Source organism: Patella vulgata, chromosome 3 (assembly GCF_932274485.2).
Source record: "Patella vulgata chromosome 3, xgPatVulg1.2, whole genome shotgun sequence".
NCBI classification, from domain to species: domain Eukaryota; kingdom Metazoa; phylum Mollusca; class Gastropoda; family Patellidae; genus Patella; species Patella vulgata.
Genome location: NC_065881.2, coordinates 82,922,408 through 82,949,760, shown reverse-complemented (window position 1 = coordinate 82,949,760; position 27,353 = coordinate 82,922,408). Strand labels below are relative to the sequence as shown.

The following is a 27,353-nucleotide window of genomic DNA, read 5'->3' as shown; positions in this document are numbered from 1 at the left end:
GTTTCGTATGCACGCTTATTAAATCTGTAGTAACCAAATTTAGGATAAGAGAGAGATAGAGAAATTTCAATAATTCGCTTGCGCGTAGGGGTGTTTAGCAGTGGGGGGAAACCGGAGGACCCGGAGAAAACCCACGAGGTTGGACAGGCGACCCTACTCCTTGTCACGTACAACCCCAATTTAATATAAACACAGAAACTTAGAGATATCAGAGTTGACAACCATATTCTTGGTGATTGGTATGAGGAATAAATGTCATCACTACACCATTTTTATTTTTTTCTTAATTCTGATACGTTTACAACCCCCCCCCCCCACTCCACATCGCCCCTCCACATACAATAACCCGATTTGGCCCACCCAGTTTGGCCCATTCTCGTGGTAAAGGCGTTTGCGATGACCGGTGTCGGTCGGAATTAAGATATAAATAAAAAAACAAGCAGTTGCCACGCAAGATACGCCCACATTTTGCAAGAGATGGACAGAGGACAAGCTAAAACAAATTAGATTTTTCGTACAATCAAAGGGAACCAGGATCTTTGGTTTATAAACATATACTTTAAGTTTCATCAAAATCGGACAATAAACCTATTTTTCAAATTTCGTCAAACTCGGATACAAATTGTGACAAGTAGAGTGTCCACAAACAAATTGTGGACGGACGGAAGTCCACATGAAAATGTTGGCGTATTAAAATGCCTCTCCACATACAATAACCCAATTTGACCCTTTCTGTTTGCCCAATACCGCAATTTTAACAAATAAAAGATTTTTCTATAATTTATATTGGTTTAAAGGCACTCTTATTTGTTAAAGATTTTTTTATCATTTATTTTGGTTTACAAGAACTCTATTTCCAATGGCAATATAAATGGTTATACTTATGAACTAGACGCATTAGACCGATGGACAAAAGCAATAACTCACCAAAATACTCTCACATGTCCCTTCGTAAATTTATGAATGGCTGGTGCCAATCAGTTCTGGCTAGAACAAATGTTGTAATGTTTCCGGTTTTTATAGCATGTCTGAGAGTCTGGCACTCTATCAGAATTAATAGAAGCAATGGTTTAGCACTGTCTACACTATGAAATAACGAGGTGTTCATTTTTATGTTTTTGTTAAAGTCACGCTGCTCAACTGACATTTGGCGCTAAAATACCAAATTTCTCACGATATAATCCACGCTAATATGTACTCAGATTGATTATGTAACATTTAATTAAGACCCTATTCGAAACCACACCAGTTGACTCAATGACAGACCTTATGATACAACGCACACGCGCTACCCCCCCCCCCCTGCAATGTTAAGAAAAATAATTTTGTCTGTGTGTGTGCGAGAGAGAGAGAGAGACAGAGAGAGAGACTAACATATGGTTCAATTTTATTATAATTATTCGCTTACGCGTAGGGGCCGTTAGCAGTGGGAGGAACCTGAGGGCCCGCAGAGAAAACCTACGACGTTGGACAGGCGACATACTCCTTGTCACATACAAGCGAAGAATAGAAACTACACCACTTGACTCAATGACAGACCTTGTGATTTCACGTGGACTCGTTCAATCACTAGACCAACCCAATGCCCCTTACTGCTGTGTGACTTAACAAAAGTCTCCGGCCGTATCGTTGCTAAACCGAACACGCAAACGCTGTATCATACGGTCTGGCATTGAGTCAACTAGCGGGGTTTCGATTCCCCGGTTGTACGTGACAAGGAGTAGGGTCGCCTGTCCAACCTTGTGGGTTTTCTCTGGGTCCTCCGGTTTCCTCCAACTGCTAAATACCCCTACGCGCAAGCGAATTATTGAAATAAAATTGAACCATGTGTTAGTCCCGAAATGACCTAGTTTGTGTCGAGTGGACGTTAAACCCCATTTCTCTCTCTCTCTGACATACTATCGTGGTTACCCTTTTACGTTGGCGTGTAGCGTGAGAGCCACAGTTGGGGAGGGGGTGATATAAGTTCTAAGGCGCCATGTTACACGTTTGGGTCTTTAAGTCAGGTTCTTGATGACAACACTAGATTAACGTCATATGATACTTTTATTCTTCTTTAAACATATCAAGTACAAAACTTCTTACAGTTAAAGACTTCGTAACAGCTTGTGTTGATAGAGCCATGGTCCTAGTTTAGCTTGACACCCTTGGGTGCCAACTCCCAACTAACTTACATGGCGCCTGCCCGGTCTTAACTCAGACGCCCTCGACTTCACCCCAATAATCTCAGTTTGATTCCTGCTTATAATCCCTTTCTAGACAAAGGATCGTCGAAAAGATTATGCAGCTTGCGTTCAGTACAGAGTGCTTTACAGACCAGCCATAAGTTTATATTATATGATAATGATAACGACAACATGGGTGTCCATAGCAAACAGGAGAATATTAAAATCAGTTCCGCTTTCATGTGTCAAGATGGCACCATAACGTACCCTTGACATCTGTCATTATGTAACAGCTATTTTTATTCTCTAACTGGTGCCCTGGTGGTTAAATAAGCAAGATGCTGGCTCTCTAGCCTGGAGGTCGTGGTGTGGATCCCGGTGTTGGCCGAGACAGTTCATCGGGAGTTTTCAGCGTGCTTCCCACTGGTCAGTGGTGCAGATCGTCTGGTAAAGGATAACGTATAATCGTACGGATATGACCAAAACCCGATTGCCCATGTATACATTGGCATGCACGTAAAAGATTCTTTGGCAGTTGGAATTTGATATAAGAGTAGGCCGTAGCGCCGCTGTCCGAGCAAAATTTCCCTCATAGCAAATTGTATGGCATATGCCCGTCTTAATTAGTCGGAGCAGAACAATAGGATGTTAAACCTCCATTTCATTTCATCTTTATTCTCTAAATCCTTATTGTATATACGGACTGATTGTTGGGGTCAATTTTTTACTGTGTTGGTCAACAGTTGTAAATAGCCGATGGTGGCATGCCGACATGGATAATTTTATAATTATCGGCAATTATTTCCAGCATATGCCAGTACTGAAACCCTTTCCATTACTTATGGTATCGCATATCGCCAAACGTAAGAAATAAAACGGACTTCGTATATACTGAAAGCCGAGAAGAACGCGTTATGATATGAAGGGCCGTTGAGTGATAGGACAACGGGTCACAATTAAAATGTCCCGTGTTCGACGAAGAATACAAATTACAAACCCGGGGCCTGTTTCACGAATTTTTAACTAAGATAAAATCCAAATTTTAGTAATTTGACTGGATAATATTAGACTGATTGTAGAGCTTAGCCAATCAAAATTGAAGTATCTACTAAAATTTGGATTTTATCTGTAGTTAAAATTTCGTGAAACAGGACCCTGGATACTTAGTCGATCATGTAGCCTCTATTACGTGCAAAAGTTTTTCGGCAAAGGGGGATAACTCCAGAACTGAACGCCATGGAACGCTCTTGTCAATAGCGTCCGTTCTTTCATTAACCAAATGCATTTCACCAAATTTGAAAATAATATAAGGTGATAACTCCGGAAAACAAAGTAGTAGATCGCTGAATATCGCTAGGGTTCGTCCTCTCATGACCACAATGCTTCAAAATAAATTTGAAATAAGTCATTAAAAAAATTTAAGTCTTATCGTGTTCACACGGTTACGATTAAATTTAAATTTGAAAACTAAATTTGAAAAAAAAAATCTGTAGCTTCTATCGCGTCAACAAGGTTTTCGTCAAATGGGGATTATTCCCGAACGGAATGTCATGGAACACTGAATATCGATCATCGCGTAGATAATCTCATAACCGCAATGTTTCACATCAAATTTGAAAAGAATCAATCAAACACTGTAGCCTCGATCGCGTTCGCAAACCAATTGTTGACGAAGAGAGAGAGAGAAATGGGGTTTAACGTCCACTCGATACAAACTAGGCCATTTCGGGACCAACATATGGTTTGATTTTATTTCAATAATTCGCTTGCGCGTAGGGGTCTTTAGCAGTGGGGGAAAACCGGAGGACCCAGAGAAAACCCACGAGGTTGGACAGGCGACCCTACTCTTTGTCACGTAAAACCGGGGATTCGAAACCAATTGTTGACGGAGAGGCTTACCGGCGAACAGTGTGTTGACATTATGCGCCTACGGTGAAATGTGGGCGTATAGTATAAAAATGGCAGAACAAGATACTCTAAGGCAGAAGATCAGTAAGGCACAGTTCTTTCTGGGATGCCTTATATGGCAAAATTAATAGTAAGAGGGGAAGTTTTTTTTACAAATATTAACGTTTGATGCTTCAAGGCTTTCTTACAGATTGAATTAAAAGTATTTTATGGTTTTCTTTATTCTAATTTTTTTTTTAACGAACTATATTGGAATTATGAAGTGATATTGTTTGGGTCAATTAACCGATTTAATAAAGGCCTACTCCATTCAGTGTGCCGTGAGTGAAAATTTACCCTAAAAATCGGATTTTCCCTTACACATCGTCGCTTTCCAGCTACGACCAGTGCATTGAAATTGTTCATACATTAACCCTTAAAATGACCGAAGTATGTGTTGACGAGACATATGACAGCCATTCCATTTCACCAAGACAGCGACGTTTCCGCCAACTCTGCGTCGCAGTCCAACTGCCAGTGAACAATCTGGTTAAAACACAGATACTATTTCGTTTCGTTTCTATAGTTCAAAATTTCGTTTTACTTGTCTTTACTACACTAGGATCTGGAAGCGTTGTTATATACATCATTGACAATACATTAAACCACATTCTATTTCTATGGTAACAGTGACGTTAAAACATGTCCTATAATCTAGATTATTTAGTGGATTTTAATTATTTCAATTTATATTGTTATGGGTTATGTGTACATATATAATTTCCTTTTTATCTATTCCTTTTTTCGTCTTTGTTTTTCAATCTATTGTAATATTATGTAATTTATTTGTAACCGGGAGAGGGGTTTATATAGGCTTTGCCTGTTCCCCAATCCCCTCAGTTCTGAATAAATATTGTTTAAAAACAAATTTAGGCGCTTGGTACGCGGTCATAGAAATGGCATTTGCGGGGATCGGCGTTGGTATAACGATAATCATATATGCTCCATTGTCTTGAAAGGATAACGTATAGTCGTTCGGCAGGGACGACAAATCGAGGCCCCTTGTACACATTGCCATATACGTAGAAGAACTCATGACAGTTGGAATTCGATATACGAGTAGACCGTATAGCACAATATATGGAGTGTACCCGTCGATATTAGCCCGGTCGGTGCAGAACAGCGGGACGTAAACCCCATTTCATTTCCATTGGCATTGTCTCGTAATATTCCTTTAAACTAGCGGTGCTATAATAAGTGCTTGTGTAGTGGATTAAAACACTCATTCGGTTCACTTCGGTTGTGTATTATCCAGTCACAACTTATATTTACGGCGTTTAATTACTAGGCCGCGATAACCGGCTTGACATGCTACTTAGAGCTTCGAAACTAAAGTACAACAGGCATGGTTACGTGTGTACACAAATGTCCGCGGGTGTTCTATGAGAATTAATTAACTCCTGAAATAAAATCAGGCTGACCGTTTTACCTTTCTGCACAACAAGTTTGAGTGCCCCATTTGAAAGGCCGATTGCTTAACTGTCCATCACCATTGGCAAGGAGGGTAGGTTGGATGGCCGAATGGTTAAAACGAGCGCGCTGTATCATAAGGCCTGTCATTGAGTCAACTGACGTGGTTTCGAATCCCCGGTTGTACGTGACAAGGAGTAGGGTTGCCTGTCCATCCTCGTATGTTTTTTTTCTTCGGGTCCTCCGGTTTCCTCCAACTGCTAAAGACCCATACGCGCAAGTGAATTATTGAAATAAAATTAAACCATATGTTTGTCCCGAAATGACTTAGTCTAGCTGTGTCGAGTGGACGTTAAACTCCGTTTCTCTCTCTCTATTGGCAAGGGGAAATCACGCTGAAAAATCCAGAGGAACTCTCTCGGCCAACACATCGATCGAACCGGGAGGGCCTGATTAATGGGCCTTACTCATCTATAAGTTCTAATAATGTGTGTATGCGCATAGCATGCACAACGCGCGCGGGGGTGGATATGGCCGGTTAAACATGCTTTTCTCATGTCCTTTCTTCCAGAGATTTTAGCGATAGAGTACGATCCACTTCGGACCAGTTTCTATAGGAGTAGGTGCAAACAAAAAACGAAAGTATATTCATGGCTGAAATATAGGATTATTCCTACGCCAATTATTCCTACGAAACAAGGGTCAAAGCTATTTTTAGTCTTTCTCGCCCTTTCCTCCACCGAACCCCCTACCCCGACCCTTTCGTCTAGCGGTCTTTGTTGACTTTTTGGTGTAGAATTGAAGAAAAGGGCTTGAATATATGCATTTTCTGCCAGGTTGTGGTGAATATTCATGATTGTGAGGCTGAAGGATACAAGAGTTAAGATGTTGGTTAGGTTGAAATATAGGACGGAAATTGCATGCTTGGTTGTCTCTACTTCCAGTTTGTGTATCTCAAGTTTTCCATGATGAACATCATACGTGCTTGTGAGAAAGAGGTTGCCACATGTTGCTTCGCCTGTGGTAGAAAGCCTTCTACACAACGAAAATTTGTTGAAAAGTTAGAGCCGGTCTAAGAGACGAGAATTAATGGGGGAAATAATTGGTGATCTGTGGCCATATAATGATTCGATGCAGAATTGGGTTGTGGTATACTCAGAGCCACTGCGGACTAGTTTTTATCGGTGATGGTGTAAGATCGACGAAATAATTAGTACAAGTACAGATGAACAAGCGAAGAAGACAGGGTTGTAGTACACAGCCTTCAACTCAACCAAATTGTCAGACGGACTTAGTGTCTGTCAAATAGACGGGAATTACCGCTGGTAGAAATCGATGGTGAACACTGTGCTCAAGTCATTTCTAACCCAGATAGACGAAACTCCTTCCATCAAGAACTTCAAACGTGAACATGACGAAAGCTGAAATGTTGAACTGCTTTGAATGACCCCACTGAGATCAAAGAAGATACGTCAATAATAGAGTTATATCGCTTCGCTGCATGTGTTTACCGGAAGTTGTTATAAAACTACTGGAGAAGTCACTACGTTTTAACGAATGGACCAGTAATTCTAACATTCCAATGATATCAAAGATGAATTCTGTACGATTTAGATAAAGAGCTGATAGTTATCGCTATAATGGTCAAACACCGGATAATGAAAAGGGGATATTTTGAAAATTCCAGTAAAATTACTTCATTATGCGTGGAGTTATGGCCGTTTGTAGGACTGTGTAGTCTTGATTGTCATTGCTACCGTTGTTATAATTGTCCATTTTATAATTAAATTATTAACTGAAAATCGTGGTTAAATCGGTTGAGTTTATTATGGACATCACATGTCCATAATAACCGAGGCTAGATGTAGGATTATGCCGATTGACTGAAGAGACTGGTCATCTCGATATGTTTTCTGTGCCGGATCAAAGACAATTATAGATTGTGACGTCATTTCCATGGGTGATTTCCCTAATTCATGGTCTGTTTACTTCCAGATCCTTCTGCCTCACAATCATCAATATTCACTATACATAATTGCACATTAGCATGAGAGATATTTGCTCGTGGAGCTTCGAATGGAAAGAACATATTTACTCTTTTATTTTTTAATTAAAGATACATTATGGGAGATTTTTATAGAGAGTTGGCCATTCTTGCTATAACAGTTCAAAAGAAGATGATGAAAGAAGAATATATTGAAAATTCCAGTCAAATTACTTTATTCTGAACATAGTTATCATCGTTGTAATATTTGACTAGAAATGGTAGTGAAATGTGCCTTCACTTTGGCCGATCGTTTGATTGACAGGCGTTAACTCCACCTACATATCTCGATTATCAAGTAAAGTTTTCAATGGCATGCGGAAACGCTCTACAGCGGCCTCGCTAAGTACACTCTATCATTTAGCCTCGATCTAATTGACGTACTCTTATCAGGGTGCGCCATATTTGAATTAATCAATAAGTGAAATCCTTGTTGGGCTTGTTGTTTAAATAAAGATCTAATTTATAATTTCTATAACATCTGAAGCCTAAATTAAGACTTGCAATAATCAGATTTTGCTCTTGCATAATGTATGTTTAACGATGTCTACTGACGAGGCCGTGTATTAGTACTCAAAATGTAGTATCCAATCTCAGTAAAACATAGGTCATAATTCGTTTCGTGTTTTAAAGTCCAATATTTTATTTTCCTTATCTGCACCCGTGCAGTACAGGCTATCCAAAGTATAATTATGTAACAAAATCGAAACGAAATATAGATTTATATTTTAATCAGATTCTGTAACACCATTAAAGTTATTTGACTTGTTAGGCATATGAATTATAGAGCCACGTCAACGCCATGTTCGATATATTGTTTCAGTGATGCTAACGTAATACGTTGTTATCGTGTATTATCTAGGTCAAGGTAGAATAATTAAATTTCCTAGAACGAAAATGGTTGGACGTATCCATAACCTGGTTATAGTAAGGGTATTAAGATGCTGGGTAAAGGATTAACTTATCACTGGGTTCATTTAAGTCATCAGAGCTTTCCAATATGCCGCTCGAGTGGAATAAAGGAAAATAATGGGACGGTATATAGAAATGAAATGAAATGGGGTTTAACGTCCTACTGTTCTGCTCCTATACTGGGCTAATGAAGACGGGCATACGCCATACAGTGTGCTATGAGGGAAATTTTGCCCGGGCAGCGGCACTATCGCCTACTCTTATATCGAATTCCAACTGCTAAGGGATCTTTTACGTGCATTCCAATAGATACACGGGACCTCGGTTTTTCGTCTCATCTGAAGGACTAGACATCTGTCCTTGTCAGGCCCTCCGTCCTGCATCACTGCCAAGGGGGAACTACGCCGGAAAATCGTGATGAACTTTCTCGGCCAATGCAGGGATCGAACACCCGTCCTCCAGGCTAGCGAGCCAGCGTCTTAGCCACGTGATCCTCATGTCTCCATACAATAATAGGAATCGAGTAAGGAAATAAAAAGATGACCGTGACTTTAGTGAAACCACGTGCGCAGTATGTGACTAATCGGACCGGGACTTTAGTGAAATCACGTGCGTTTTATGGCCAAATCCATCGAGTTATTTTTCTATATATTGGTTAATCCGATCTAGCATTAAATAAAATAATTTGAAAGTAGTTTATTTTCAGAAATTGGGTTATTGTACGATAGAGACATATTTCTTTACTCAAACGAAAGAGCGTTTTATCTCTTGGTGCTGTATTGACAGGGATTTGAGAAGATGCCCAAGCTGCTTCATGTACATGGTAAATAGCACAAGACCCTTGGGGAACGCCACACTGTAACGCAGTCTCAGAGAGAGAGAAATGCGGTTTAACGTCCACTCGGGACTAATGAAATGAAATGAAATGGGGTTTAACGTCCTACTGTTCTGCTCCTATGCTGGGCTAATGAAGACGGGCATACGCCATACAGTGTGCTATGAGGGAAATTTTGCCCGGGCAGCGTCACTATCGCCTACTCTTATATCGAATTCCAACTGCCAAGGGATCTTTTACGTGCATTCTAATGTATACACGGGACCTCGGTTTTTCGTCTCATCCGAAGGACTAGACAGCTGTCCTTGTCAGGCCAGTACGGGTAAAGAGCTGTTTGGTCTTCCATGTGTTTTTCATAAAGACATAGGTGTAATTTTTAAAAATACAAATTTGCCTTTCGATCCTTAAATGTGATCCTTATATGATAATTTCATCAAGTTAAACCCCTATGATCCAAACGTCTCACTTACAAGCGGGAGCCACGGCGGCTAAGTGGGTAAAACACTGGCTCGCTAGCCTGGAGGTCGCGTGTTCGATCCCAGCATTGGCTCAGAAAATTCAACAGGATTTTCCGACGTTTGTGTGGGACGAATAACCGAGGTACCGTGTATACACTGGCATGTACCTAACAGATCCCTTGGCAGTTGGAATTCGATATAAGAGTAAGTCATAGTGCCGGTCCCTGGGGAAAAATCCTCTTATAACACACGGTATATGGCGTATGCTCGTCTTTATTAACCCAGGAGGACGTTAAACCTCGTTTTATTTACCAAAAATCTTTCTCAGTATTAATAGACATGGGATTTAAAGTAGCTAAGTCACTAACTCAATATCATCCAAAGTCTTCGACAATGAAAACACGAATTATTTGTCAATTTAAACTAACATTGATGCGATCTATCGGTGTAGACTGGAATAGCCAGACGCTAGAGATTGAAGATTGAATGTAAATCAGTTTATATACTTTCATATTACATTATCATATGCATTGCGAATTTTTTTTGTCAATTTCTAAGTCCCAAATATTAGCATTTTAGCTCCTTTAACGTCCAACTGTTTTACCCCGACTGGGCTAATAAATGGAGACGGGTTATTAGAGATATTTTTGTAATTTTTTAAAATATAGAGTTTTAGCTTTCGTTCCTTAATGTTGCTCCCTTTGTGATAATTTCATCAAGTTAAACCCCTTTGATTATCGGAAATGAGCTTATATATTTTTTCTGTCTAATATTCTGGAACAAGCAATGAATAACTAACGAAGCGAGGTATATACATCGTCCGATATTGCCTTTACATACAGATGTCCACTGACCCATGCTTGACCCAAACATATTAAGAAATGTGAAAATTATTCACTATCGATGTCCGAAGCATACAAAAACTTTCTCATGTTGTACGAGCGACTTTTTATTAACAATAGTCAATGGTAGAGCTAGGCGTAACATGAAGCAAAGAAGAACGATCAATTGCTTCGCGTGGTAAATGCACGAATGTTGGCGATTGACAACAGAAGTTTCAGTGGCTCAGTAGCCGGTATATCGCGTAAAGACGGCGCTATGATAGTCTGGCTCCGTGAAATCCCAAGTAACACGTCTTTCCATTGACTTAGTACTCTATATAACTCGCTAAAAACTACTTAAAGACAAGTGCATTGCAGTAGCTTTGTAGATTCTATTCTTTTAATGAAAATGGATATCCTCTTTTGCTTTCTGATTCATGAACTCTGTTATTATTATTATTAAGTATCGGATTTTCTCTAGATAAGCTGGACACTCATAAGAGAGGTAAGTTTAAAAAAAGTTTTTAACTTTTTACAAGTTTTTACTTTAGATATATTGCCAGGGTTTATTGGTGTAATGTTTCGGGTCTCTGGGTGTCATCTGCATTTTGCGGACCTTGATTAATATCATTCACGGTAAAATCTACTTAAATTGGTCATTTATTTGATAGGGTGAATTAAATTAAAATATCAACGGTAGATAGATTCAAATGAGGCCCATCAAAGTATTTTAGATAATATTACAGGAGATGCTGGCTTTTCTGCATCCATTTTATATCATCTGCAGAGGAAGCCGAATGTTGAATTTCTTTTAAAATTTACCATTCTTTTGTAAATATGGAATTGAATCGAAGCTGTTTTGGACTGATGTAAAAATGTAATAAAAATAATCGTTTTCTGTAGCGCTGAACATTCAGTCAGTCTGACTGCTCTGTGGCGCTTTACAATGTAGATATGATTATAAAAAAAACATACATGTATATACAAATTAACAAAAGAATACAAATGAATAGTCAAGTTACAATATACAAACGGAAAGTGAAGCATTTAAATTATAGTTCAAACGTTAGGGTAAAAAGCAGGGTTTTTAGACGTCGTTTAAATATAGCGAAGTTTGGACTATTTTGGACTTCCAGGGGCAATTTGTTCGATTCTTTTGGTGCTGCGTATGCAAATATGCAAAAGCTCTCTCACCAAATTTTGACTTCTGTACTGGACATACAAGTTGTTTTTTTATGAGATAAACGTAAGGAATGAGAAGGTACATATTGTTTAATCAAATCGGATAAATAGGATGGTGCCAATGGATCGTTTAAACAGTTGAAAGTGATTGTGTTAAATTTGAAAATACTGATATTCTTTGTAGAGATTCAACTTTCACAATATATTTTATTATTTTACAATGAATTCATCAATCCACCCTTTCATGTTCAGAGACTTGAGGGGGTTTGTATGGCCGAATGGTTAGCACGTTGCGCGCTGTATCATAAGGTCTGTCATTGAGTGGCGTGGTTTCGAATCCCCGGTTGTACGTGACAACCTCGTGAGTTTTCTCCAGGTCCTTCGATTTCCTCCCACTGCTAAAGACCCCTACGCGCAAGCGAATTATTGAAATACAATTAAACCATGTGTTAGTCACGAAATTACCTAGTTTATGTCGAGTGGACGTTAAACCCCCTCTCGCTCGGAGACTTGATTTCCTCCCACTGCTAAAGACCCCTACGCGCAAGCGAATTATTGAAATAAAATTAAACCATATGTTAGTCCCGAAATGACCTAGTTTGTGTCGAGTGGACGTTAAACCCCATCTCTCTCATAGACTTGAACTGAATGGATGAAATTTAAAGGATGCCTGCAATAAACATGTACAATAATATTTGCGAAATCCCACTTTTTATAAATTTAAAAATGTAAAACGTCCAATTGAATTTTACAGTGATCCTGGGGAATTTTTAAACACCAGGTTACCGCTTTAACTAACTGTTAGCAACGATTTTAAATGATAATGTATTTTAAAATTTTACGCTGTCGTCAATTAAGGTTGATAAGAAAAAATAAACCGCAAAGTTGGGATTTTATTCAATTTTACTTGGAAAATAAATTGAAGTGGGTTTGAAGTCCCGCTGTTCTGCCTCAACTTATCGTATTGCAACTGTTAAGGGATCTTTTACGTGCACACCCACGTTTACACGGAAAATCCTGAGGGACTATCACCGATCTCCTTGTAAGTCGGCCACCGTGTCCCCTTTTTCTCCTTGGGCCAGGCCATCAACCTGAAAAGTCAATATTAATGAAAGAACTCATTTTCTTTTGGTATCTGTTTAACCGATTCTTGGATTGTTTTGATTTCCCGAATGACAGTGTAATTTACTTTGCATCTAAATTTGTATCAGGTTTTTGAATAATATCTGCAAAAACTTGCCAAGAAACTGCTCGGCGGTGTGACTACCCTCGACTCGAGAACTATCATCTAATCGAAACTGGTAAAAACTTGAGAAAATATGTAAATACATTTAACTTAGGATTTTTTCAGGAGATAACTAAAGATGATTATTTAACTGAAAGTTGTATTAAATTACGGTTTCAATAAGACCTATTTCCATATTTATTAAATATTTATGAACAAATTGTTAATATCAACTCCAAAACCTATTTTAATCCCCAATTGATTGATAATAAAGTTTTTTGGAACTTTAAAATGGATGGAATTCGGTTTAAAGCCCTATTTCCATTGATTTAGATTAGAGTTGAAGTCCCGTCAACATATTAAAGGGCGTATAGTTCTTTGGATCCTTAAAATGGATGAAATTTGGTCTAACGCAAATATAAGAGAGCTTATAGCTCTTTTCATTGGAACCTTAAAATGGATGAAATTCGGTCTAAAGCAAATATTAGCTGTTCATTGGAATCTTGAAATAGACGAAAGTGGTCAAAAGCACACTTTAATATACCATGAATATATTTGCATTCAATTATTTAAAAATATTTCTAATTTCTAACCAAAGTTGAGCAATCCATGTGGACTAGTATTTTAATTTGTGTTTTTATTGTGGAATATCGTGGATAATATTGGGTTAAGAGCTAGCTAGCTATACGCCTTTTATCATAAGATAATTGTTCTATTTTCTATGGTTCCATGCGCAAAGTGGGATATAAAGATGTGTCTCATGACATCGGCGCCTTGCCCTACCTTTCATCGAATCCCAACATTCAGTGGTTCTTCAAAAAGGTTGACATTGATTAATGTCCTATCCGGGTACGACCCGCCGTGATTGACGATCATGAGCTAAATATCTCGAAAGGTTTTTCTCTACCCAGATATAGCGATTCGAACCTAAGTAATATTTACCTGCATACAAAGCCACTTATCACAAACAAACCTTGTTTTGGTAGTCAACCAATTTGAGATTTAAAGTTTTCTAACTTTGTATTGTGAAAACGCAGGGCCCGCGACAGGTACATCATGGCCCTGGAACAAGCAACTCGGTGAGGGAGGGTCCGGGGGAGAGGGGTACTTGAAAAGCTTTAAAAGATACAGTCTTTAGCGTCATTTTGGTGTATATCTTCTCGGCTTACCGCAAAAGGTCACTTTGTTAAAGTACATTAGTGTCGCCTGTCCAACCTCGTGGGTTTTCTCCGGGTCCTCCGGTTTCCTCCCACTGCTAAAGACCCCTCCGCGCAAGCGAATTATTGAAATAAAATTAAACCATATGTTAGTCCCGAAATGACCTAGTTTGTGTCGAGTGGACGTTAAACCCATCTCTCTCTCTCTCTCTCTCTCTCTCTCTCTCTCAGACTGGGCGTTGTTGACTTTAATAAATGAATATTGCTACTTTAAGCAAAGGTTGTATGAAATCATGGATTAATACCCAGCAAGAAGGTGAACAGCTGTTTATTTTTTAGGATTTGCAGATGGTGTAATTTAATGATAAATTTAAATCTTGTTGATCAGTAGTACATATTTTCATCCATCCAATATTTGATATCTCTTCCAGTAGAAAGTGAAGTAGTTTATTAAACATGCACTATGCAAGTGCTAAATCTGCCTATTGCAGGTCTTTCATTAGGCTTGAAATGTTATATAAAGTATTAATTAGACATTAACCATAATCAACTCTCGATGTCATCGCTAGCCTGTGATATTTACTGGATTAGGATGCGATTTAATGTTCAACTTTCATTCATGATTAAATCATGAAGTGGATAATAGAGACTATGTTTTTTATCGTACCGACTTTAGTAATGATGATCGAGGCTTACAGGCTTAAAATTCAAAAGCTAATATCTTGGTTACAGTTGAGCAATTTGACTGAAATTTCAACATCTTCTATTTGCGTTATCTAGTTTTTTAACAATTATAGAGAGAAGAGTCAACTCTTTATCTAATCTCCCGTAATGTATCTTTAATTATTTGTGGTGGTTGAGGGCACTGGCTCAATAACCAGGAGTTGGTCGTTTAAGTTCTGGATTGTCCAACCCGTGTTTCTCTCATGGTTTTATTTAACTTAAGAGAGAGAGAGAGAGAGAGAGAGAAATGGGGTTTAACGTCCACTTGACACAAACTAGGTCATTTCGGGACTATCATATGGTTTAATTTTATTTCAATATTTCGCTTGCGCGTAGGGGTCTTTAGCAGTGGGAGGAAACCGGAGGACCCGGAGAAAACCCACGAGGTTGGACAGGCGACCCTACTCCTTGCCACGTACAACCGGAGATTCGAAACCACGCCAGTCGACTCAATGACAGACTTTATGATACAGCGCGCGCACGCTAACCATTCAGCCATCCAACCCCCCATTTAACTTAAGAGTAGAACGTGAAATAGTTTATTAATGAATGATTCGTGGGGTTTTGTGTTTGTGGTTGTGCTTGGTGGCTGGAGAAATGAAATGAAATGGGGTTTAATGTCCTATTGTTCTGCTCCGAACTGCGTTAATGAAGGCGAGCATACGCCATACAGTGTGTTATAATGAGGGCAATTTTGCCTGGACAACTTCCAAGGGATCTTTTACGTGTACGCCAATGTGTACACGGGACTTCGGTCTTTCGTCCCATCCGAACGACTAGACAGCTGTCCTTGTCAAGCGCTCGGTCCCGCATCACTGACAAGGAGGTGAGGGGGGACCACGCCGGAAAATCTGGATGAAATTTCTCGGTCAATGCAGGGATCGAACACCCGACCTCCAGGCTAGTGAGCCACCATGACCCCCGGTGGCTGGAGGGGAATCACCGTGGCTCTAGTCAGTGACCTGACAACATCGTGGTTTGTTTATCTTACAGTAGAAAGTGAAATAGGTTTTTAATGAATCATTGTTGGGGGTTTTGGCTATGTGGTTGTGTTTGGTGGCTGGAGTGGCTGGGAAAATCACGGTGGTTCAGTGATTATGGCGGTGGCTCAGAATCCAGGCGGTCTTCGAGTAGAATGTTTATTAATTATTCGTGGTGGTTGGAAAGGGATTCACGGTGGCTCGGTGAAAAGGGCGGTGGCTAAATAACCAAGAGTTTACTGTTTCGATCGCAGAGGAAATTCTGGATTTTCCAACCTATGGTGCAGGATAAAGGTCATCGTTTCAGTTAAGTCTCGACCTTGGCAAAACAAAACGAAATGAAATGGGGTTTAACGCCCTACTGTTCTGCTCCGACTGGACTACTGAAGACGAGCACACGCCATACAGCGTGCTATGAACTGGAGTAGAAATGAATTGAAATGGAGTTTAACGCCCTATTGTTCTGCTCCGACTGGGATAATGAAGACAGCAAAACAAAACGACCCATCAGAATCTTTAGTACATTAGTTAGGCCACTGTTTGAGTTTCATTTAATTACAGCATTGGCAACCCCCCTCCCCCCACCTCAGCTGATTCTGGAACAGAACTGACAGTTTAATTATGTAGGCCATCGTTTAATTTGAGAACATCTTTGGTAAATCCTCTCTCCCCTCCAGTTGCTTGAATATAACTGACGGTTTAAATATATAGGCCATCCTTTTGGTTTAATTCAATTACATCCATTCAATATCAAACCATTACCCTTCTGGAAAATAGATTACATTGTAGCCAGACTAACTTTCTCCTAAATAAGGTCACTTGCCAGTATTTCGTATTGACCAGCGCCATGTAATTGATGAAAAGTAGAACAGAATTCAATTGAAGTCAAGGATAGTGTAAGTGTTATAAAAGGGGTTTTGATTGACCAATGACATCACGCTACACGTTTCTGAATGGATTTTTGATTGCGGCACGGGATCTGTTAAATTAATTAAAGGAAATGGTGAAATCAGTCGCTTTAAATGGCGGGTGAGAGATTTGGTGTTAGTATATTGGACACTACGGTTCCTAATGAAATTAAAATATATTGTTATTAAGGATATGCATCGGGTTCTATTTATGGATTAAATCGTTTTAGCCTCTATTTACCATGGCTTGACTTCAAATTGTACATACACATCTAGAGAGAGAAAGACAGAGAGAGAGAGAAATGGGGTTTAACGTCCACTCAACACAAACTAGGTCATTTCGGGACTAACATGATTTAATTTCATTTCAATAATTCGCTTGCGCGTAGGGGACTTTAGTAGTGGGAGGAAACCGGAGGACCCGGAGAAAACCCGCGAGGTTGGACAGGCGACCCTTCTCCTTGTCACGTACAACCGGGGATTCGAAACCATAACAGTTGACCCAATGACAACGTGCTAACCATTCGGGCCCCACCCCCTACAAATCTGTAATGTCATGCCAAATCCCAATCACGAAAAATGCAAAAACATGTTACTTCTTTATCGATTTTACATGAAATATTATGTTAAAGAAAACTGTCAAATTGTTGTTTTCAGAAAACTGTCAAATTGTTGTTTTCAGAAAACTGTCAAATTGTTGTTTTCAACTTATATTGATCTTTGACAAAACAAATATTTTAATTTTAAGAACGATTGAGTCGATGGTATTATTTTTTGACTGTCAATCAAATGTCAATATCCAAAAACTGACCAATTAACATAATCTTTATATGCTGTACAAACGACGTGTTGAAAAATGATGTGTTTTTTAAACCATGACACACATGACACAATTATATGAAACACAAGTTACTTTAAAGTTTATTTCTGGCGAGGGTTCTCTCGTATTTACCAAGCCATTGATGGTTTCAAAACGATGAGGAATACAGAACAACACGATATGGAATACAGAACAAAACGATAGGGGATACAGAACAAAACGATAAAGAACACAGAACAAACAAAATGTCAAAACGATAAGGAATACAGAACAAACCGATAAGGAATACAGAACAAAACGGAACAAACCGATAAGGAATACAGAACAAAACGGAATAAGGCGATAAGGAATACAGAACAAAACGGAATAAGGCGATAAGGAATACAGAACAAAACGGAACAAACCGATAAGGAATACAGAACAAAACGGAACAAACCGATAAGGAATACAGAACAAAACGGAACAAACCGATAAGGAATACAGAACAAAACGGAACAAGGCGGTAAGGAATACAGAACAAAACGGAACAAGGCGATAAGGAATACAGAACAACAGAACAAAACGATAAGTAGTGGTTAACGGCTTCAGCTAAACAGGATCCATTGAAAATGTTGGGCTGACCAATACGCGATATATTAACAGTAAAATAGTTCAACTAATCGCTACACGAACCACAGTTATACGACGTAGAAGTAGTAAAAAAATCAAAATATAAAATCTAGTTAAACGAGCCAATTTTAAGTATTGATTTCAAACAAAGAATATAAATTTTGGGCTGTAATTGTTCATTATTTCTATTTCGCAAGTAAGCTTGACCAAATTTATTGCATTATAGGCATCAATATCAATAATTATATTAAAAATATGGGTTACTGGAAAGGAAATTCACATTTATTGTTTGAATGGTCCCCTCGGGATCTGTATCGCATTGTTTTATTATAACCCAATAGATAACACGGTAACGGTAAAAGTTGTATAATCCCAATAAACAGAGAGAGAGAGAGAGAGAGAGAAAGGGGTGGGTTAAGTCCCCTCGACACAGACTAGGTCATTTCTGGACTAACATATGGTTTATGTTTATTTCAATTATTCGCTTGCGCGGAGGGGTCTTTAGAAATGGAGGTGAATCCGGCGGACCCGGAGAAAACCCATGAGGGTGGACAGGCGACCCTACTTCTTGTGACGTACAATCGGGGAATCGAAACCACGTCGGTTGAGTGTTCGATCCCAGATTTTCCGGCGTGGTTCTCCCTTGTCAGTTATGAAATGGGGTTTAACGTCCTACTGTTCTGCTCCTAAACTGGGCTAATGAAGACGGACATACGCCATACAGTGTGCTTGAGGGAAATTTTGCCCGGGCAGCAGCACTACAGCCTACTCTTATATCGAATTCCAACTGCCAAGGGATCTTTTACGTGCAAGCCAATGTGTACACGGGACCTCGGTTTTCCGTCCCATCCGAACGACTAGACAGCTGTCCTTGTCAGGCCATCCGTCCTGCATCACTGACAAGGGGAAACCACGCTGGAAAATCTGAATGAACTTTCTCGGCCAATGCAGGGATCGAACACCCGACCTCCAGGCTAGCGAGCCAGTGTCTTACCCACTTAGCCACGTAATCCCCAAACAGACAATGCAGGGATCGAACACCCGACCTCCAGGCTAGCGAGCCAGCATCTTACCTACTTAGCCACCGTGTCTCCCCAAACAGACTCACCTAAACACTGCATTTGGTTTGTCTATCTAATTGCATTCAGTGGAATTCACTGATGTTACTGCCCATCATCGACACAAATGGGATTTTCAAACCTAACCCCCACCCCCTTCCCACCCCCTTTTCAGTGGTACAGGAAGACGGTCCTGGCCAGGAAATGCGTCTAGTCGTTCGGATAAAACGACAAACCGAAATCCACTCGTGTACATTTTATGTGCATGTAAAATAAATTCGATGAAGAGTAACCCCAGTTCATTTACGAAACAAATGTTTGTCGTTCTTTGTATTCAAGATAATATGTGTTATATTTCATCTCTTCCAACATAAGCCCTCTCTGAAAGCCTTCGTTTTGAATTATAACCCTGCCAACTAACGCGGAAGTTCTCATCATTTTCCTCGTCTCCTAATATAAACCAATTAGTTTTCTAGATCCATGATTTAGAAATCTAAATGTCAATTTGTTTTTATTTTGTGGAAGAATGCACAGAAAGGTATTTAACTGGTTAATCATAAAACTATTACATCCGTAGTTTTTGATCAGTAATTAATGATTTGTCAGTTTCTGGAAATAATTCTAACTTTTCTGTTACATAATAGTCTTAATTCGTAATTTACCTGTCAGTTTGATTGCGACAAAAAGGCGCCGTTCTGGAGAAATGAAATGGGGTTTAACGTCCTATTGTTCTGCTCCAACTGGGCTAATGAAGACGAATATACGCCATAGAAAAATCGAATTCCAACTGCCAGGGGATCTGTTACGGGCACGCCAATATATACACCGGTCTTCGGTTTTTCGTCCCATCATAACGACTAGACAGCTGTACGAAGTCCCGTGTACACATTAGCGTGCACGTAACAGAACGCCTGGCAGCTGAAATTCGATATAAGAGTAGACCGTAGTGGCGCTGTCATGGCAAAATTTCCCTCATAGCACACACACGGTATGGTGTTTGCCAGTCTTCAATATCCCAGTCGGAGCAGTAAAGTAAGACGTTAAACTTCATATCATTTCATTGCATTTATCTACTATGTGGATATATGGATTAGTAAGGCAACAAGCTCTTTTGGACAACATTTTCATTTCGAAATATAAAAATTTTGTTTCTGTCGATTGTTGCACACACAATTCTTTTTTTATTAAAACCACTGCCCCCCCCCCCTCCATCCTTTAAATTACAGTATAACAAATTCCCAAATTATTCTGTTTCTATTAGCCCGTTCAGGCGCTTAAGTTGAGCTGGTTTAAAAACCCAGGGGATCGTTAAACCAGTTTAACTTATGCGTCTGAATGCAAATGTGGGGCAGATAAACCAGTTTAAGAAACCCAGCTCGCGACCTGTCTTCGAGAATGCTTTTTATTTTAAACTGGTTCATCTTAGCCGTCTGAACGGGTTGGCTTAAAAAAACCGGCTCCAGCTTGCTTTGAGCATGCGCAGTACGCAGTAAGTTACATTCCTGTGAAAATACCGGGGTCGGGCAATGCAAATGTTATCGAACGCGTGCGAGAACCGAATAAAGAATATGTAGCTACCCATGCGTAGTTAACTCTAACAGTTAAACTGGTTTGGCGTATAGTACGTGTGAACGCAACACGATACTGTTTTTAAGCCAACCCGTTAAGACGACCAAGATGAACCAGTTTAAAATAAAAAGCCTTCTCGAAGACCGGTCGCGAGCTGGGGGTTTTAAACTGGTTTATTTGCCCCACATTTGCGTTCAGACAACCAAGTTAATCTGGTTTAACGATCCCCGAGGTTTTTAAACCAGCTCAACTTAAGCGTGTGAATGGGCTTTTACATTCGGGTCCAGACATGTATCAATAATCACCATTTTCTCGGAGGACCGCCCGAACCGTTCTAACCAAATGTCCTACGTCACTCACTGGCCAAAATTGATTAATCTGCGGACACATGTAGACGGATACCCCACTTCGTAGACGATTCTACCCATCAAATATAATTGAACCGACATTTTTATATTTTTATCTCGTATCCAAGATGTCTACTCATTTTAACCTCACACCGTCTATTATGATATTTAGCAGGTAATTAAAGATTTGTTGGTTGGTTAGACCTGTCTTGACCTTGGTTTTGGTAATGTAGTTATTGGGGTGTCATGTTACCCGCCGCTCATCAGTCAATTTGATAAAGCGACCTGCCGAGAAATATTGGCATGAAAGTGTTTTAACGGAGGCACGATATAGAATTTTAACATGTAAAAGTCTGGAATTCATTTTCACACGTTTGACCTAACGCTAATACATCTACGGTCTAATACAAACAGACAAATTAGTTTTCAATGCAGCTATTTTAGTTATGACAGTGTGAAATTATTCCTTTACAAATTCAGTTTGTGAGAATAACATTACATGATAGGTAATCAAATACATGTCTACTCTATGATTGATGGTGTTAATGTCTTTTTCACTTAATAAGCAAAACAGGCAACAAATTCCATTTCGCCGAAAAATATAAATTGATAGGGGTTATTCAAACTTTGATTTTTAATAGTGTAGGTTTTGTCATGGGAGGATTAATTTACTGTAACGCAGATGCAATTGAAATTAAGTATGCTATATATTCCAAGCGCATCCGAACAAAAATCTATTGAAATTCAGTATGCCGCTTATTTTACCAAATGATGATCCAAGCAAACCGGACAAATTAAGTATTCCATATTTTACCAAATGATGTTCATATAGCGCATCCGAACAAAGACCTATTGAAATTAAGTATCCCATATTTTACCGAATGATGATCCCAGAGCATCCGGACCTATTGAAATTAAGAATTAAGTATTCCATATTATTTTTACCGAGCGTATCTGGTAATTTGGGGACAATGTTCATTTCAATTGGACAATATTTTGTCCGTAGCATGAGCTAGAACTACTATTTTATTTCGTTACACCGGAAGATTTCAGGGGATATCAGGAATCTGAGCAAGGGAGGTTTCTGGGTGGGGAGAATGTCAAGAGGGGCGTAAGATCGTTGGTATTGCCCGAAAATCAGAAGCTCTGAGACTATCGTTCTGCTCATTCAGAAGAATGCGTGTATACAATCAGAGTGGAGTTAGGCCAAATTGATTGTAATGCTTCGCACTTTTGTTTTTTCGATGGCATGTTGATCAATGTAGGAGAAAAATATGATCTGTGCAAGCAGTCCCACACGTTTCCCTTTGGACACGCGGCTGCTAAGTGTGACATGCTGTCAAACGGTACGGCACACTTATTTGATCGAATACGGAATCAGCGTGCCAATCTGCGCGAATTATTATTTCGGTTACCCAGGCGTAATTATTTCAAAGGTGTTACCGGGACATCAAAAACCAATGACGTGATTGACTTTTTTACGAACTCTGTTTCTTCATTTTCAGTTTCATCTTTAATCTCGGCGAAAATCGCTGGCGTAAACACAGTTTCTATTCTATTAAACTTGTTGAATCGAGGGTTGTCTTGCGAGCGTAATAAAGGTGTATTGGGGGTTTTTTTTTTATTAAAGAGCTTAAAAGCTTTGTTATTACCAACAAGAACTATTCCATTCGTCCTTGAATTTAAAGTTTAATTCTCACAAAGGCTAAGACTTTTTGTTCTGGAAAATGAAAAGAGTTTTTTGTCAAAGTAGAATTTATTTTTTTATAGGCATATTTTGTTTTTTCAGATAATCTATATTATTGAATCCTGGCGTGAATATTGATGATTGATGCGGTTTTGTTGAGCTGTTTTGGGGGGTTTGGGTGGACAAAATGATTTTTCTTAATAAATCTCGCGATGGTATTGAAATCCCTTAAAACTATAATGTAATATTATAAAATAACTAAATTTACAAATGGTTAAATATCAGCGGCGTGGTTTAAGATTTTCCGCTCGAACGTGACAAGGGGTATGGTTGTGGGTTTTCTCCGGGTCCTCCGCTCTCCTCCAACCGTTCCACACTAGGAATTTGTAGAGAGAGAGAGAGAGAAATGGGGTTTAACGTCCACTCGACACAAAGAGGTCATTTCAGGACTAACATATGGTTCAATTTTATTTCAATAATTCGCTAACGTGTAGAGGTCTTTAGCGGTGAGAGGAAACCGGAGGACCCGGAGAAAACCCACGAGGTTGGACAAGCGACAATACCCCTTGCCTCTTACAAGCGGGGATTCGAAACCACGCCGCTTGACCCAATGGCAGAGCTTGTGATCAAACCCGCACGCGTTAACCATTCGGTCACCCAAGCCCCCGGAAAGTTGTACCCATTCGGCATCCTCTGCAGACGATCGTAACGAGATACGATCACAACAAGTCGGCTCCACCTAGACACTTCGTCAATAATTTTTAGATCGGCTTCTGTTTAACCGCGTCCAACTTCCAGGTTAGCCAGCCAACGTCTTACTCGCTCGATAATCCTTCCGGTAGATTAGTCCCTACGAGAATCCATTCGGTACACCATGTCCCTCGATAGTCCATCTGGTACACCATGTCCATCGATAATGCTTCAGGTACATTAATCCCTACGAGAATCCATTCGGTACACCATGTCCCTCGATAGTTCACCTGGTCCACCATTAGCCTCTAGAATCCTTCCAGTACACCATTTCCAAGTTCACATACAACACAGATATCCCCATAGTGACGATTTTTTTTTCTCTGGAAATTGAGGAGATACATTTGAGTTACTGTCAGCCATTTCTCTATTATCATTAAGCAAGTACATTACTAGGTTAGAGTTGTAAAATTGGTCATAATTAGTTCTATTTATCAGTGGGGCGAAAATTGCCTCATTTCTTTAAAACTAAACATTAAATTATAGAAATAGCTGAAATGATTCAATAGTTATCACCAGGTAGGGACCGTAATGGCCGTTAGCCTCTAACCGAATGGGGTTTCACTTGCGTCATTAAATAACATTATCCAATAACAGACGCCATCCATGGAGAGTTTGATTTTTTCATTTGCTTTGGAACATCTTAGATGTTAATTCCTAGAAACAGGAGATAATATAACGAACACGGAGAAAAAAGTACATCTAGCAACAGTTTTATTAATTAATAAAGTTCTAAATGGATTTCTTTATTAACGAGATCGTCATTTTATGGCTTCACTCCATGCGCAAAAATCTTATGATCGCCATGATGTCTTCACAACGGTTCAATAACGAGGATATAAAAAATACTAGAAAAAATTGAAATAAAATTGAACCATATGTTAGTCCCGAGTGGACGTTAAACTCTCTCTCTCTCTCTCTCTCTCTCTCTCTCTCTCTCTCTTTGAAGTTCCCTGTTACGATTATACCAATGACGTTACGAGTATTTCGATAACTTATTAACGTGTCGGTGATATCACCCCGTCGAAGCGGAGGTTATTCACCCAAGTCCCTCTGTTACAACTTTTTCTGTAACGTATTATGGGCGCTGCGATATCATCCTGTCGAAGCGGACGTTATGCACCCAAGCCCTTCTATTACGATTATTCCGATATTAATGAGTCTGCAATATAACCCTCGGTGGATGCGGACGTTAAATACGAAAGTTATAAATTTTCGATATTATGATAGTGTATATAAAGACTTTCAAAATGGAGAATCCAACCGCGAAGACAATTAGCGATTGATAAATAATACGCCATAACTATAATTTGTTCCTGATTTTCTGGAATTTGCAATAAGCAAGATATTTATTAATAATCATGTTCACAAAGTTACAACTATGACGAATAATTTCTGATATGTAGATCGCTTTTGTAGCAGGGATGAATGTAAAGTATTATTTCTAAAATTAACGTGCATGATGGTTGAAATATATCGCTGGCTTGAATACAAGGACACCTGTTAACGAATAAAGATTGCCGTGTAACCTTACGAATAAAGATTGATTACCACGTCGCCACAGTGTTTACGGATAGAGATTACCTTGTAACCTTACGAATAAAGATTGACTCGTCGCCACAGTGTTTACGGATACAGATTACCATGTAACCTTACAAATAAAGATTACCTCGTTGCCACAACGTTTACTAATAAATATTACCCCTTAAATACAGTAGGCTATATATGAATACTAACCCTATCCTTATCTGCTAAATCATTTCTGAGATACAGACGTTTTAAGAGTCATTATGAATCTTTGATATGCTCGTGCCTGGGTTTTCGATAGAACAGTAATGGCGTTAAACGTCTCAACACAATATTTCGTTTATTTCAATGAGCACATAAAAGAACAATTCGCAGTTGGAATTCGCCGCTGCATGGGCAAAATGTCCCCTCGCTGCCCCTTCATTAACCCGGTTGATGCAGAAAAGTTGAGTACATGTATTTCAACATAATATTTTGGTTATTTGGTGTACACGTAACATTTGCAGATGGAATTCCAGGACGACTTGGCGGCAACGACGCTGTCAGAGCAAAATTGTCCTCATCGCACACTATATGACGTATGCCCATATTCCATTGTCCGGCAGGGACGGAGGTGTAAAACACGAAACCGTTCTTCATGTTACTATAGTATTGACGTTTCACGGAGTGGATATTGATAGATATGAAATGAGGTTTGCCGTACTGCTGTTCTGCTCCCGCTGGGCCGATGAAGACGGGTTGTTAAAGGGGTGGGGGGAGAGAAAGAGGGATGGGCTATAACGTCCACTCGATACAACTAGGTCATTTCGGGACTAACACATGGTTCCATTTTATTCCAATAATTCGCTTGTACGTAGAGGTCTTTAGCAGTGGGCGGAAACCAGAAGACCCGGAGAAAATCGACTAGGTTCAACAGACGACCCTACTCCTTGTCAAGTACAACCGGGGAATCGAAACCACGTCAGCTGGCTATGATGCAGCGCGGACGTGCTATCCATTCGGCCATTCGACCCCGCTGGTTTTTTATTAAAGGAATCAAGCCTCTAACTCAATATCTTCCATAACATTCGCAATTGAAAACACGGAGTCGATATTGATGGGCTGTTTTTTTGAATGCGCGAAGAATAATTTGTTATTCTATCACACAATGATTCATGTGCCTGATTTGTTTGATGGTGTAAATGCCAAACATAAATTACAAGTAATGACTTGTAAGACACTGAAGTAGTTTTGTTATTTTATAAAACAATGATACATACCTATGGTTTGTTTGATGATCTAAATGCCAAACATAAATTGCAAGTGAAAGCCTGTAAGACAATAGGACACCTGATGCTGAACATATTGATAAATATATTAGATTTGTTGCGCAATCTCTCTGATCAAATATGTTACAATGAAGTTTAGAAATATTGCTGACTTGCTGATAAGATAGTGTGAAATTATTGATACGGAGTTATAAAATAGTTTCATTGTTCTTTAATCAATTCAGATATGGGATGTAGTTATCCTTAAACATATATTATTCAAGAGCTAATTCTGCCTATAATTGCAGGTCTTTCGTTAGGCCTGAAGTTTTATATAAACTATTTAGGACCATAATCAATTCTCGATGCCATCGGATATCTCCGACATTAAATAGATTAGTACGGTTCAGTCATATTTCGATTTAATTTTAGTAACATAACAAGGCCATAATCCATTCTCGATGCCATCGGATATCTCCGGTTTTAAATGGATTAGAACGGTTCAGCCATACTTTGATTTAATTTAAAAATGGAGAAAAGAGACTTAGCCTCGAACAACCAGTACGGTGGTTGCAAGTAATGCACACATCTTGTCAAGCCTTCAAAGCGTAATATCGTCGTTCGCAATAGAGTAATTTGAATGAAATTTTCAATATATTAATTTTGCGTTATCTATTTTCTAACTATTATAGCAAGAATGGCTAGCTCTTTATCGAAATGTTACATAATGTATCTTTAAATCATTATAGCAAAACCATATACAACCAATTCTACACACAGAGATCTATCTACTCCGAAAACGGATCCCTGTCCGGAATACTCGCCATATTAAAATGTTAGTTATGCCGAAGTGCTGTTTTCTGGGGGTTGTAGCTTATTCCAACACTAACGACGAAAACTGAGATAAATAGATAAAATTGTACTTTTAATAAACGAGTGTATATAATAATATTTGACAAGAAATGTTAAATT

At 39.2% G+C, this 27,353-nt stretch overlaps 1 protein-coding gene across 1 annotated transcript in view; it reads left to right on the top strand.

Moving 5' to 3' along the window:
* The first annotated feature begins 10,821 nt into the window (after positions 1-10,821).
* The window catches only part of LOC126816967 (putative G-protein coupled receptor F59B2.13), a 71,644-nt gene continuing 55,112 nt past the window's right edge, over positions 10,822-27,353 (top strand). Inside the window, exon 1 of the mRNA XM_050543777.2 lies at positions 10,822-11,097. The gene's annotated coding sequence lies outside the window, so the exon portion shown is untranslated. The remainder of the gene's footprint in view (positions 11,098-27,353) is intronic.